Genomic DNA, 15,849 nt, shown 5'->3' with positions numbered 1-15,849 from the left:
AAATTATTCAGATCGAGACACTATAGCATATAGCTGCCATACTAACTTGCTGAACAAAATCCAGATACATATTTTTCATAGTGCTTTTTTCTCTAAAAATGCACCTGAGTAGGGTATAATAGCTTTACTGCAACCGAAACAAAATGTTATTTGTTTTTGTTTTTGTTTTTATTGCTTGCTGTAACACTCATTAGCTGTTGTTTTTGTTGCCTTTTGGTTTGTCTGCTTAACAATTCTCACTGTTTTGGGTGGTCATTTGGCTCATTTAGCCAGCTAATCAACAATGAAATCAATTTTGTAATATCACAACAACAACAAAAACAACAAATCAAAAATACATACACACACTCATACATTTGCTTGTGGATCTGAAGTGCGGACCTCACTAAACTAAGTAGGTAATAAAAGCTCAACTTAAATACATACTCATATGTAACAACAACAACAAAAGCAGTCATCAATAACAATTTGTTTTTGTTTTAGTAGCGCAACACAAATTGTTCATTCAACAGTTTATTTGCTTCACTCACTTTATTCATTCATTCATTCATTTATTTTCGCCATTCAGTAATTTATTACGAAAAGGCTTATAAAAGCGTGGATATATAACACATATACACACACTTATATATATATGTATGTACTATGTGCTTATAGCAATACAAGATTTTCATTAACGTTGTTAATTTTTTACTGAATGAGCTTATTGCTGCTGGTGTTGCTGCTGGCAGTTGCTGCTAATTTAGCGTTCTCTTTCTCTCTCTTTCTCTTTTGGTGTGAAATTTCGCAATCTCAGCTGCCCTTTCTATATCTTTCATTTATATATTTACTTTTTCTTTGTTTATATGTTTTGCCTTTTTCCTTTTGCTGCATATTTTTACCACTTGTCTGCTCAAGATTTGCTGTCTGATAATCCGTGGGTTAATCGCTTGCATTAATTACCCAAGCAGCAGAATATATGGCGGCAAAGTTATGGTATAATATAATCACAAAATTCATTATACAACCATTTTTACATAAACTTTGAGATTGGCTCGTTATAGAAGCAAATGGGTGGCCAAAACACTTAGACTCGATCACAATGTTCTAGCAATATATAATAATAATATTAAAATATGCGTGATTCTTGGTATAACGTTCAACTGATACCTAGCATACTCGAAAATTTCACTTGGAGCCACTTAAATATATCGATTAATATCGTACAAAGAAGCCGCTCTCAAAAATGTAAGCACACGCTACAGAACGGCGTAGCTGATCTTTAGCCAAAAATTCACCCTTTTCACTTAAATTTTCCACTTGAGTCATCTTTTGGAAACTATCACACGATTATGACGTATTAGAAAAAAAATCTGCAGATAAAGGGTAAGAAAAACATTTTTTCCAGAGCGAAGATCTTATCATAGGCTAAGGGATTTTTGTTCACTACGAACTTTAAATATATTATTTGATGTCCATCCGTTCATTTTTGAGTACAAGTAAGATAATAAATTTGGAGGATATGCACTGCGACCATAGCCCATTCTCTACTTCTTTCATATTGTTTCGTTCAATCTGAGAGTCTTTAGAAAATCGAGGATGCTTGAGGAATTGATGAATGTCTTTGGCTCCGCTGCGTGAGTCCTAAATGTATCAGCGTTCTTCTATCCACAACATCGCATTCCAAAAAGTGCTCCGAAGTCTTGGGCTTTAGCTCACAGAAGCGACAAGTTTCATCGGAGCTCAATCTTTTTTTGAGTATCCTGCAGTGTCCTGTTAGTATTCTTAAGCTAAATAAATAATATGTTAAATCTTCTAAAGCTTGGCGATGAGGCCCATTTGTGGCTGAATGGCTTCGTTAATAAACAAAATATGCATTATCGGTCAAGCAGCAATCCACACGTACTCCATGAGTCACCACTGCATCTCCGTAACTTGGTTTGGTGGAGTTTAAAGGCCTGCGGCGTCATTGCGCCGTAGTTCTTCTGTGATGATCAAGACCGGCACGTTACTGTAAATGTGAATCGCTACCACTCAATGATAACCGAATACCCAAATTGGACGATATGGACTTGGACAATATGTGGTTCCAACGGAATGGCGCCACAAGCCACATAGCGAATGTCGCAATCGATTTATTGAAACCAAGTTTGGTGAACATGTTACCTCGTGAAATGGCTCGCCTCGTCTGTACGATTTGACGCCGTTAGACTATTTTCTTGTGGGGCTACGTCAAGTCTATGGTCTATGGTAACAAGCTAGTAATGATTGATGAACTTGGTATGAATATCAAACGTGAATTTGCAGCAGTATCGACCGATTTATGCTTGAAAACCGTCAAAAATTGGGTTCAGCGTCTGGACTTCTGCAAGCGCGCCCGTGGTGACCATGCAAAAGAAATGGAGTTCCGTACATAATTGCATTAAATATACTTTCACAGGAATAAAAAAATTCATTGATATCCCAAACCGTTTGTGGTTTATTTATACAAATTTTGTAGCCCTCTTAATAAAAAAATCCGTAGAACTGCTTTTTTATAAAATTTGATTTTATTGCTCAATATAATTATGTTCGAAGGCGAGACAACCATTATAGTGGACAAACAAAAAGGGTGCCATAATCTTGCCTGCCGACTTTTGTGTCTTTCCATGCTTTGTAGTCGGGTTATCACATGCAGCACCTCTTCAAAAACTCTCAGAATCATCACTTCGTTGTTATTTTTGATGGATTGTGAACTCGCGAGGTACCCACTTTGCATAGAGCTTTCGCATACCTAAATATTCATACACAATATACCCAACACGTTCCTTTAATATCTGCAGAGTCTCTGTTATATCGAATAACTTAAACTTACAGACATGAAATGTGCTCGATTACACCCTTCTTTAAAAAGTTTATATTGCTCAAAATGTGTGGTATTTATTGCGATTAATGGAATTTCTTGAACATAATGTGGTTTTGGGCTGAATATGAATGAAATTGGTTAAAACCTCGTATTTCACTGTGGACCGCAAACGTCTCCAGTTGACTGTTTCTGATTGAAATATTGTCAATAAATTGATTTGGTGAACTGTTCTTGATAATATTTGATTCCTATATCTAAATATAATATTGAACTATATTATTTGTACTTAAAGAAGTACATACATATGTTCTAATAGATATATTCGTTCAGTTATATGTTCTTTTATGCTTCAGGGTAGACGGTAGACGGTTTGTTTTCTAAAATAGCCGATAACCTTACAAAATAAAAAAAAATCACCACTTTGCAAACAAAGTATAGTCATATTTAATAATATTGCCATACAGTAGTAGCCAAAAGTGACAGCAGCTGTCAAATTTCTTGACATTTGTCACTAAATTAAATGCAGCAATGCCAAAATCGTTGACAACCGCCAACGCCAATAATGCTGATGACAACAACTAAATGGGCGGAGAGAGCTACATATACACACATATTATTCTAATTATTTTCAAACGGAACAATAAATTAACAACAAATGCAAATTTAATATATGAATATATAAATATATATACATATATATATGTATGTACATACATATATACCTAGGTATAAACCAACATATTTGCCGTTTCGTAGAAGGGAGCATTGAAATAACACTTATAATTCTGTTCGCAATAAAATCACACCACCAATAACTACTACAACGCCAACAACAAAATAGCTCGTGTGCAAATAAATAAAAACGCCACAATTTCATTTCATGCATTGATTTGCATCTTTAATTGAAATAACAGCGTTTGACATAACAAAAACAATAGCAACAACAAATACAATATCAATGGTGGCATTGTGCATGAAGTGGCAAGGCGTTAGAGGCAGCTGCAGCATGCCGCAAGAACACGAAAACATGCTTCGATTGGCAGCAGTGTTAGCAACAACAATATTGGCAATAATCGTAAAAGGTTGCATGTGCCTGTAGCAAATGCAACAACAGCAACCACTGAAAAGAAAACAATAAATGCAATTAAATGTCAATTATAAAGCACAACGTGAGTCACACTAACATTTGCGTACACATGCACCAACACACATACATGTGTACACCGAAGTTATTAATGTCGAATATACATATTATAGATATATGTATGTAAGTGCATATAATTACGATAATAATTAACCCACCGCCTCTGAAAAATTCTTGTGAAAGTACAATCGATGCCATTATGTACGGAACTCGATTTCTTTTGCATGGCCACCATGGGCACGCTTGCAGAAGCCCACCCAATGCTGAACCCAATTTTCGACGGTTTTCAAGCATAAATCGGTCGATACTGCTGCAAATTCACATTCCATATTCGTACGAAGTTCATCAATCGTCGCTGGATTGTTGCCATAGAACATAGACTTGACGTAGCCCCACAGGAAATAGTCTAACGGCGTCAAATGGCACGACCGAGGCGGCCAATTGACTGAACCAAATCGTGAGATAACATGTTCACCAAACTGGGGTTTCAATAAATCGATTGTGACATTATCTATATGGCTTATGGCGCCGCTCTGTTGGAACCACATATTGTACAAGTCTGTGTCATCTAATGCGGGCCAAAAATATTCGGTTATCATTGAGCGGTAGCGATTCCCATTCACAGTAACGTGTCGGTCTTGATCATCACGGAAGAAATACGGCCCAATGACGCCGCCGGCCCATAAACCGCACCAAACCGTAATTTTTTCGGGATGCAATGGTGACTCATGGAGTACGTGTGGATTGCTACCTGACCAATAACGCATATTTTGCTTATTGACGAAGCCATTCAGCCAGAAATGAGCCTCATCGCTGAAGATGATTTTTCGATGAAAATCCAGATCATTTTCAAGTTGTTGCTCAGCCTAATTCACGAACATATGACGATCCTGGTGATCAAGCGACTTCAATTTGATTTTGTAAGGATGTAGGCCTAGATATTTTCGCATAATTCACCACAACGACGTCACAGAGACGCCGAACGCTTGAGAACGACGTGTGACAGACTGATTTGGGTCTTCCTCAATAGATGCGTTAGCGGCAGTAAAATTCTCCACACTACAGGCACTTCTTGTTGCACTGACACAGGAATATTTTGCACTGTGCCTGTAGACTAAAATTTTTCCACTGAACGCACAATTGTTGTTTTGACAGGACGATTATGACGACCATAAATAGGACGTAGCGCTCTTAAACTTGAGGCCACTGACTCCGAATTTCGGATCATAATTCTTTTGAAAAGAAATGCTGAAAAGAAATAAAAAAAGAGCGGAAAAAATATGATGGCGTTTGCTGTCCCTATCGGTCTACTTTCATAGTGTCCTTTTGAAATCCCTTTATTATGTACATAGAATATTAGTCTAAGATCCGTTTTCTATATGCCTGGTTCGAAGCCACTGGTCAGTTTAATTCTGATTAACTTAAACAAGACGCCTTCTTTTGGTAAACAACTTGTTTTTTAACCAGAACTTAACTGGTAGATCGCTGCTAATAAAATTTTTTGGTTGACGTCTCTAAATGATGGGTCTAGCAGGCTTCAATTCACCGAATGGCCTAGAATTATTGGAAAACTTTTCCATTTAATTTACTTATTATAAACCATATAGCAGACAAATGGGAATGGTTTTTGAATACTTCGGAACACATCCGACCATCTGTAGTCTAATTTTTTTTGAATCGAGATGTAGGAATTTTAAGGTAACACTGAATACGAAAACAAGAACAATGTATGGGTGCCACACGAGTTAACGCAAATCTCATGGACTCAATTTCCATCTGTGAGTTGCTGCTGAATCGCAGCCTTTTCTATTTAGGTTAGGTAGAAATGTCGATACAAAAAAGCGGAACCTATATGGAGGGATGAGAAAGCCGATCTCTTGTTATGTCTAAAAATTGGGGCTGGTTAATGTTGTTGAAACCTGCAATACTTACGACAAAGTCGAGCGGAAACGCTCGTGATCGAATTTCGCTGAGCTTGCGCAAACAGAAGCCAAGCCAGGATAGACTGTTAGAAAGTTTTTGCTATGCATGTCCCTATGAGCTGCTTCCCTACGACAAAACTCTTATTTAGTACATGTACCGGCAATACTTTGACTGTCTGAAGGAAAATATCGCTCAGAAGCGGATGGCCTTGAGCCATTGGAGAGTCATTGTATTCCATCAGGGCAACGCCAGACTAAATTCGCCTCAAAAGAAGCTTGTGAAAATTGGTTATCCCAGTTTTTCCCATTAGGAACGCGAAACTTTTTTATGGTTTTTGGAGGGGTCAATATGTACGATTCGTTTTGGCTGCTAAAGATACACCTCCTTTGGGACCACGTCCAAGCAGGACTTGCGGCACAGTACTAACCTATGTACTAGACCCTGAATTCCGTCGTCGTTGCTTATATTCGGCCCTCGGGACTGCCTTTAAGTATTAAATCGTGGACTGTGTAAAAAAGAAATCAGTTCCCCATGCTTCCGTTCTACCCATGTTTGTGCACTTCTAGTAAGTGAGACTCTATGTGAGTGGCATTGTAAAGACTTTCAAAATGGCAACCAGTTTTGCTTGTGAAAATTGGTTATACCAGAAATTAATTAATCCTCGAGCCGGTAAAAAAAATACTGGGAATCGATGCTCCAAAAATGCTTTGACTTCTAACTTGCAGGATGAAAATGTTGTCAAATTTAAAAGATCTTGAAAGAACTTTAAGGTGAAATCTCAAAGGATGTGACTACACATCTTTAGCAGTTAACAACAGCTGTGCGCTCAACTGCTTCCCACGATCACAACAAACATATGTACATATATACTTAATTTTCGAACTATTTTTTAACATAATGCCTTCATAATTGCAAACCACGCACAAAAGCAGCTTTCACTCAGTCGACTGAGCCCATTAGCGCAGCGGGTGGAAAGGCTTACAAACCAAAGAGCGAGGAGCGCCAGGAGGCGACTCAAACAATCATCGAAATTAAGCAATACACAAATGGACATTAGGGCAGCCACATACACACACACATACCAACTGGCAATAAAATCTCAGCTCTTAACCCTGACAGGCGAGAAGGTAAATGCCCTTTGCGACGCGCAAACAATAGCCTCGAGCAATTTTTATAAACAAAAGACGCAAGGACTCGTAACTCGCTTACTTGGCAACACATCCCCCGACGCGCTGGGGTGCGGAAGTGCAGTTTCAAGCCAAGACAGCGCGCAAACAAGGAAGTTAATGTGTTTATGTGTGCCACCAAGGTAGCCAACAGTAAGAAAAGCGCAGATCGCTGTGCTCATGAACTGCGCATGCGTTACGTGCAGCAGGCATGCAGGAGTTTTTTTGCTGGCGGCGTTGCACGAAATTAAAGATTCCAGTAGTCAAGCGCGTCAGAAACGATTTATTAGTCGAATGTGACATGCATTGTTGTTGTTACATTGGCGGTTAATACGCCGTATAAGCTGCCACCAACAATCCGAAACGCACTGCGCAGCCGCCCAGCGCAGTCCAGGTAACGAGCGACTGCGGCAAGGAGCGCAGCGGCCCACAACCGTGTGCAGGCTTTGGGGTGCGCAGGCGCTTTGTTGCCTCACCGCTTGTTTACTGCATTACGGTTACACTGCATGTGTGTTTGTGCATATAATTCATTGGCTATTGTGCGGCGCGCTTTTGTGCGCATTGCTGGCCGTTGTTCGCGAGTTGCTGCTTGACATTGCCATTTGCAGATTGTTGATCGCGGCTTATTGCCTGTTGACGCTGAGAAAGTTTTCGCTTGCGCACTTCAAAAGTAACGGTATTAAGTGCGCACCACTCGCCTGCGCGGTTCCACCCCTAAATGGGCGCACGGCGCAGAAGTGGCAAATGCGCACCACATCGTTGTTATTATTGTTATTATTCACCGCCTCTTCCCTCCCTACCTACACACAGCTACCGCCTCGATTCTGCGCTGCTGTCCTGCGCACAGTTCGCCATTGTGCGCCGTTGTTTGCGCAGACGCAGTGGCAACAATGCGCTCATATAGGTAAACTGCTGGCTGTGTCGCTATGACGTCTCGTCTTCTTGATTTTACGATTCCCGCCAAAAGTTAGGGGGTTGCGCACATGCGCACTGCGCCTCTGGCCGCGCGTTGGCCGGGGTGGGTTGCTTACCTTTGCCTTTGCTAACTGTATATGTACCTATTTGTTCGCACACAGGCAGAGGGTGATTTGTTATTTCTGATTTGTGTGCAGTGATTTGCGTTTTTTAATTTTATTTCCATTTTTCTGCGTCTTACCTCGGCGCTATTCACGTCTTCGTGCCTGCTGTTGTGTTGTTGGGCGGAAAGCATGCACGTTTCGCGACCGTGGGAAGATTTTTCTTGACGCTTTGTGTCGTTGTGCGCTGAAGGGCGGACAGCGCTGACAGGCGACACTAAAGTCGGTATGCAACGGTATTCCTTGAGGTTGTTGCGTCGGTATTTTCGTCGTTTGCGCACATCTGCGTCTTTTGACGTGCCAAAACTGGTAGTGGGGTGTCGGCGGTTGGGCGAGTTGAATGACTGCTCGACTCCTTTGTTGTCTTTAATGTGATTTGCGACTGGAAACAATTTGGTAGCTGCTTTTAGTTCTTAAAACTATACCTCCGATATTTATCTAAATATTTTTTCAATAATTTATATTATCCTATGTAAGTCCCTAAAAGTGAAATTGATGTAAAGTTCTAAAAAAACAGTTGTTGCAAAAAAAGCGTTTACTGCAGTTTGGAGAAGGAAGACAGTCGATTTTTTTTGCTTATATGGCGTGATTGTCGAAAGGTCACCAGGCTCGATTTGAGACAATGGGAAGACCCAGGATTCAATATTGGATAATAACCGACCGAATAGACCCGTGAAGAAAATTTATCAGTCGTAGCTGAGAGTGTATAGAGAGTCCATTCGATGTATGTAACGACTTGGCGAGAGTTTATGGCGAGTTCTTGAATTGAAAGCGTACAAAATACAGCCTGTGCAAGAACTGAAGTCGCTTGACCTTCTGAAGCGATACCGCTTTCCTCTAAGGACTCTTGAGAAGTTCCAAAAATATTCAAAAGCTTTCGAGCAAAATTTTGTTCAGCGATGAGGTCCATTTCTCAAGAACGGGTATGTAAACAAGCAAAATTGCCGCATTTGAGACGAAGAAAAACCTGATGAAATTCAAGAGCTGTCGTTCCATCCACAAAAAACAACAGTTTGGTGTGGTTTGTGGGTCGGTGAAACTAGTCCCTCAGTTTTTGAGACTTTTGTATTTAGCATTGGCATGGGTTATTATCCAAAGAAATTGTTCAGATCCGACCACTTTTTTCAGCTGCTTTTAAGAAATAAGAGGTAGATGAAAAGAGGCAGCTTTGAATTTTTTCGGAATTTTTTTTTGAAAATTTACCAAAATAATGTGTGCAACTTTTATGCCACCAGAAAATAGAGATTTCAGCAAATATAAAGCCTAATGACTTTTTAAAAAAGTGTGACTATTTTGTTAGAGAGTTTTGAATTGAAAATTTTTTTTTTTTTTGTTTTAAGTCAAAATAAGATTTTTCCAAACAACTCCAAATCTACCGAAAATACATTATACAAGCTAAAAATTAAAAATTCAGAAACTTAGTTATTTGAAATTTTTATATAAAGTTTGAGGTTATGTCCATAAGGTTTAGATAGGAAAACTATAGACTTCTTTTGCCTACGGCTCTGCCACATTACTCTTTTTTATAAGACAACCGTTCTAATACCCGGACACTCTATACACGTCGAAAAATACGGACTAACGTCATGATTAATTTGGAACAGATACTTTCGAAAGCATTCATGTCCACTCACTATTTGTGTTAGGTGAAAATTCAGATCCCCATGTTGTCTGTTTCTTCACGAATGAATGTCTGGGATCATCCTGTGGATCAATCATTCTTTGGATGAGGATTGCCTCACCACTCGCTACCACATTGTACAATTATAAGGCTCCTGGCTCTCTCCTCTTTTTTACGGCCTATAGACGGCTCTAATAGCTGGTACCATCGCGCGAGTTCGTCACCCTGGATGTCAATAGGCGGCATGCTGGCTAATACTACAGCATAATCGCTTGATAAAATGATGATGTTGATGAAAGCTCCTATTACTCGGATTGCAGAAAGCCTATGCAGTGCATTTATTGGACTTTCATATGACTTTATGTCCAACGTCTTTATCCATTTTGGAGCAACATACAATATCACGGAACTCATTAATTTTGCTATTAAAAGTCGCAGGCTGGAATGCACACAGCCTCTATTGGACAGCATTCACGATAGAGCATAATATATTTTGTTTTCTTTACCGATAGTACACAAGTGTTCCTTAAAGCTTAGCATCCTGGCACACAGGCATAGAAGAGCTATTTTTGTGCCATTACGGGTTTTTCTCTTACTTTTGACACTTATTGTCTCTAGGTCTTGGATCCCACATACATACCTTTGGTAATGCCTCGCAGATTTCTTCAGGTGCTCGCCATTAGAAGACGTTCTTAGAATTTTAGAATTCTTCCGAAAAAGAATTTCTGTTATTAATAATAATATGGGGCGCCCAAAAACCAAAGAGCACAAAAAACACGTCCACTTCACTCAGACACTACGCTCATCCCATTTGCTGCTTGAGTACATATGTATGTACATACATGTACGCGTTAGTTTGTTGTAGGAGCTGCTGTTGAATTGGTGCCACCTACACGCGAATCGGTGCCAAGCGAGCTCGTTCGCTGGCAAATCGGCAACGCGGCGCTGAAACGATTCCATAGCGGCGAATGGCGAGAAAAGCGTCGGTAAAGGCCACGAAGAGCAAAGTTACGAGGCTAAATGTGAACAAATCAAAGCAATAGAAAATCGGTTGAAGGGGAGTGTTAGCAGCAACAACAACAGCAACATGACAGATTTGAAAAAATAACAACAACAAACACTTAACTTGCATTGCGAAACAGTTGAACGGCGAAATTAACGCGTTGCTGGTGCTAACGTAGGTATGTATGCATACATATGTATGAGTGTGTGGCTATGTATGTATGTATGTGCGTATGAGCTTGAAACTCCGGCGGCTTTGGCGCTTGTTGGTTGGCGGTTGGCGGCACCCCACGCTACACCATTTTCAACGTTTACAGCTTTTCACCGCTTTTTATTTCGTTTTTATTTTTATTTTGCGTTTCAACTTCATTTCATGTTTTTGTTGTTGTACGTTTTTCGGTCTCACACACTCAGCCCGTCACCTTTTTGTTTCATTTTTCATGCTTTCTTCCTTGCGCCCATACGTTTGGCCGGCACGTTGGCGGTTTTGTTGTTGTTATTTGTGCTGTTTTATTGCCGCGTTCGCTTGTGTGTCTGTGCCACAACAAATACATGCGCGGCAAGAACAACAAGAGCGCCTGAAAATTTTGTACGAATCGCGTATTCGCGTTTTTTCGTTTCGTTTATTTTTCCCTGCCCACAATTCACCAACACTGGCGTAGCGCCGCACAACAACAACACGCCAAATTATAGCACACACCAAAAACACGAACAAAAACAACGGTGCTATGCGCACACATACAGTTTGAAGTGGTGAGGGCGCATTGGCAGCTGAGCGCGAGCACGACAGCGTGTGAGAGCGGTAAACAAACGGCAACAACAGCAACACCAACACCGACAGCCGCCTAGCTGTTCATGCGTCGGAATTTACAAATGCACTCACACCACATATGTGCGCGTGTGTGCGTGTTGGGTGAGCGCAGCACGGCGTGGCATGTTGGCTGCCTTCATTCAACTTCTTCGTCCAGTTGGTGGCATGAATCGCACGTGCTTTTGTAAACATTCCAACACAGCTGTGCTGCCACTCAATCGCTCTCTCTCTCACATGCACTCCAACACTCTTCAAGAGCGCCATAGAACGTCGAGAGCGCAACGTTGACGCATACTTATCAGAATCTCATTGCTGTCGTCTGCAACTGTGTTGGTGTCGCTCAGATAATTTTAGTTTATTATCCGCAAGATTTATCTGACGAGCGGATAATATTTTGCTACGAGCACTGGTGGGCTCGCAATTTATACGAAGTGGGCTTTATTCTATTTTGTGGTTGATCAAAGATCGGTTATTTATAAAAACAAAGCAATAAATAAAATTATACAATAAATTGTGTAATAAATTATTGTAACGTAGCCCTAGATAAATATGTACATACATACATATGTATGTATATAATTAAGAGTAGAAAAGTATTTCAAAAGTTGAACCAAAAGCTTTGCTTGGTTTTTAAATTCTTCGCTATTGAATTCTAGGTTGTGAAACCAAGTCCTTAGAAGCATAAGTACAAAATGACGCGGCACTGCTCTCGAAAAATTATCTGAACTCCAAAGCCGTCATATGCCGAGGACGCTTTTGTCGGGAATCACTTCGATTATTTTAAGCGCTGTTTGAAATACTTAATTTCAAAATTTTCAAAAAAAAGTTTTCAAAACCAAACTAATATCAAATATTTTTGATAATTCTAAGCCTTCGTTGAATTCAGTGGAATTCTCGCCCTCAACGATGTTGAATAGTCTACGAAATTTATTTCAATACAGTCTATGTACACACAGCTATTGACAGATAATTAGAAACGCGATTTATTTTGAAGTAAATGAAATTATTTTCAAATAAATCACTTATTTTTACCGTTTTTTCACTCATTTTATTGAAATTTACCTTAAACTTAAACTCTAATAGTAAAAATTTTAATTAAAAATCCGTTTTTTTTTTTGAAGATTTTTACAAAAATCTGTGGAATCAACGATTTGAGTACTTAGTTGTCGTACGTAAGAAACGAAATTTTTCTTTAAAGCAAAAAATACTGCTATTAAAAAATATTGCTTACTTTCAGTTAGTACGAGTATTTTGTTACTTAACCCTTTTACTTTAATACTGCTTCACATCCCCTGCGATTTGACGTTATAGGACTCTAACAATGCACCACTAGTGTTGCTTGCCATGTCGTCCTAATTTCATCAAAAAGGACATCTATATTTGTGATATTTTTGATATCTATACCTTTTTTAACATCAACGCAGATGTGTTCTCTTCAGACAACTCCAAAACATTCATGGAATTTTCAACAAAAAAACTTTTTTGTTGACTTTACTGAGTGCTTTGGATTGTTATTTTGTTGGAATTTTCATATAACAGGCAAATTGTCCTTAGTCCATGGCAGAATGACGTTTTTTTATGATGTCGATGTATTTCTCCTTATTTAAAATTCCATCAATCATATGGAGCCGACATACATACACCATTCCAGGAAAAAAATTCCCACACCATGATTGATCCTCCACCATGCTTCACTACGCGTGAAGAATAGCAAGGATCAAATTCTTGATAGATTGGTCGTGAAACATACCTTCGACCATCAGGATCTATGCGATTTATTTTGGTCATATCGCTCCAAACAACAAACGAGTACTTTCATTTATTTGTTGTCCAAGATTAATAAATGTAGGAACAGTCTACGTGTTGTTTACTATGAATTTTAGTCAGAAGTGGTTTCCTACATGCAGCCCTGCCGTGAAGTCCAAATTCGACTAAACGCCGGGCAATTGTTTTCTGGGATATTTGGACATTATATTCGTCTTCAAAGATACCTACTTACGGCACTCTTTTTGAAAAAAAATCTGCTTTATCGGGACGAGTCGAATAAGAAAGCGTTTCATACGCAAAAATCCATCGAAATCATTTCAATGCACTCGCAGAAATGAGGAGTTCTCCTGTCACTTTTTTAATATTCTCATCAGTTGAGTTCGTCTAGAACGAGGCATAGCTTTAACGATCTCTAGATCGTTTTTGAAGGCTTTCTACCACTCGTAGGCATGTGTTTTTAATAAAACTGAATCACCGTTAGTCTTTTCCCACAATCGCAACGATTCCCCACTCGAAATTGGTTAAGAAATGCAAAATATGAGATAAATTCAATGCTCGATATGTATGTATATCTATCCAAAAGTCGCAACGTGCTACTGAGGTGGACCGACTTAAGTACTGTAAGCATACTGGTTGACAGATCGCGCTCATAGTTGGCAAAGTAATTAAGAACTGTACTACCAACTTAGCAAAATATATATCTTTAATATCATTTAACCGTTGAATCGCAATTTCGGGGCACTTTTTTGTCACAATATATTAATATATATTATTCACCGGAAACTATATATCTTTAATGGCACTGGTTTCATAACGTATGGTTACGTAATTTTGTAAAACTTGAATTAAATAAAAGTAATAAATTGAGGGAAATAAATTATACAGGAAAAACTTTGACGTGCATTCGAATATTTATTCGATACTGATATCTACAGTACAAAGTTTGGTTTGGGTTGTCTAGGAACCGAATATTAACCGCAACTTTGAACAATTTCCAGCTGTAGTATATTCAATTCTTAACATATCTGGTACACCAAGTGTTTGTACAGTTATGAGCGCCTAAGATATTCTAAAAATCTAGCACCAATAGAACATTCGCTAATATTGCATATGTACATATATATAAATGTCAAATAACAATACGAAATTTTTCCGAGCTAAGTGAGGTTAATTAAAAATGTAACGACTTCAGTCTTTCATATAGTATATTTCAAAGGGAAAAAATATGCCTCGGTGCGTTTCTTTTAGTAACTATGTGTTCAGTACGAGGGCTGTTATATATGTATATTTCTGGCCTAACAATGAAAATAGGCATATTTATCAACGAAAATTGTTTTTTTTTTCGTTGGATTTGGCTCGTCTTGGAAGACCCACACGGTCGATTGCTGTTTTGTTTCGGGCTCATACGCATAGATCCATGATTCGTCTCTTGTGACGATCTTATAAACGTCTTTTGAAGCACCGCAATCCTATTTTTTTCTGCATTTCTTTACACCAATTCACACGAGCCTTTTTTTGATCGATTGTCAAATTGTGCGGGATCCAACGAGAACAAACCTTTTTTACGGCCAGGTGTTCATGCAATATCGAATTAATATTCGTTGTTGAGAGACTAAAAATGCATGAAAATCTGAGTTTTAGGTCTAGCATTATATTTCAGTACGGCATGATGTTTTCTGGCACAACGGCTGTTTTTGGACGACCTTCAGAATTCGTCTTTGAGTAAGCGTCGGCCACGATTGAATTCGTTGTACCAGCACAGTGCTATAGGATGGTGCTTCATAGCCATACAAAGATTTTAGTTCATCGATGCACTCTTTCATTCTGTTAAATGACAGTTCTGAGTGATGTTATGCTAAAAAATGTCAAACTTTCCAATGGAAATGTCAGATTGCACAAATTTTATATTATTTTTTCGGAGATTATATTATTACCTTAAGCAGTAATCCATGTCAAATTTGGTAAAGATACCACGTCAAATGCGAAATTTTTCCATATAAGCACTTGATCCGGATCATTCATTTTGTATGGCAGGTAGTGCTATAGTTAACCGAACTGAACAATTCCTTCGGAGATTAAATTGTTGTCTTAGAAAATAACCTGTGCCAACTTTTGTGACGATACATTGTCAAATCTGAAAGTTTTCCATACAAGAACTTGATTCCAATCGTGCAGTGTATGGCAGCTATATGTTATAGTGGTCCGATATTGGCAAAATTTCATAACGATGCCTTAAAAACTGAGGGACTAGTTCGTAAGTATATATACAGACGGGCAGACAGTTGGACATGGCTAAATCGACTTAGCTCACCATACTGATCATTTATATATACATACATATACTTTATAGGGTCTCCGACGCTTCCTTCTGGGTGCTATAAACTTCGTGGCAAACTTAATATACCCTGTTCAGGTTACAAATAAAATGAAAATGCAGTGTTTTGGATATTAATTCGTTATAAAGAAAATTTCGTTCCACTGAAGTTCGCTTGTATTTTCTGCATTGGCAATACTA

This window comes from Bactrocera dorsalis, chromosome 5, assembly GCF_023373825.1.
Source record: "Bactrocera dorsalis isolate Fly_Bdor chromosome 5, ASM2337382v1, whole genome shotgun sequence".
NCBI classification, from domain to species: domain Eukaryota; kingdom Metazoa; phylum Arthropoda; class Insecta; order Diptera; family Tephritidae; genus Bactrocera; species Bactrocera dorsalis.
The sequence above is the reverse complement of the archived record's forward strand: the minus strand, read 5'-3'. Positions refer to the sequence as shown.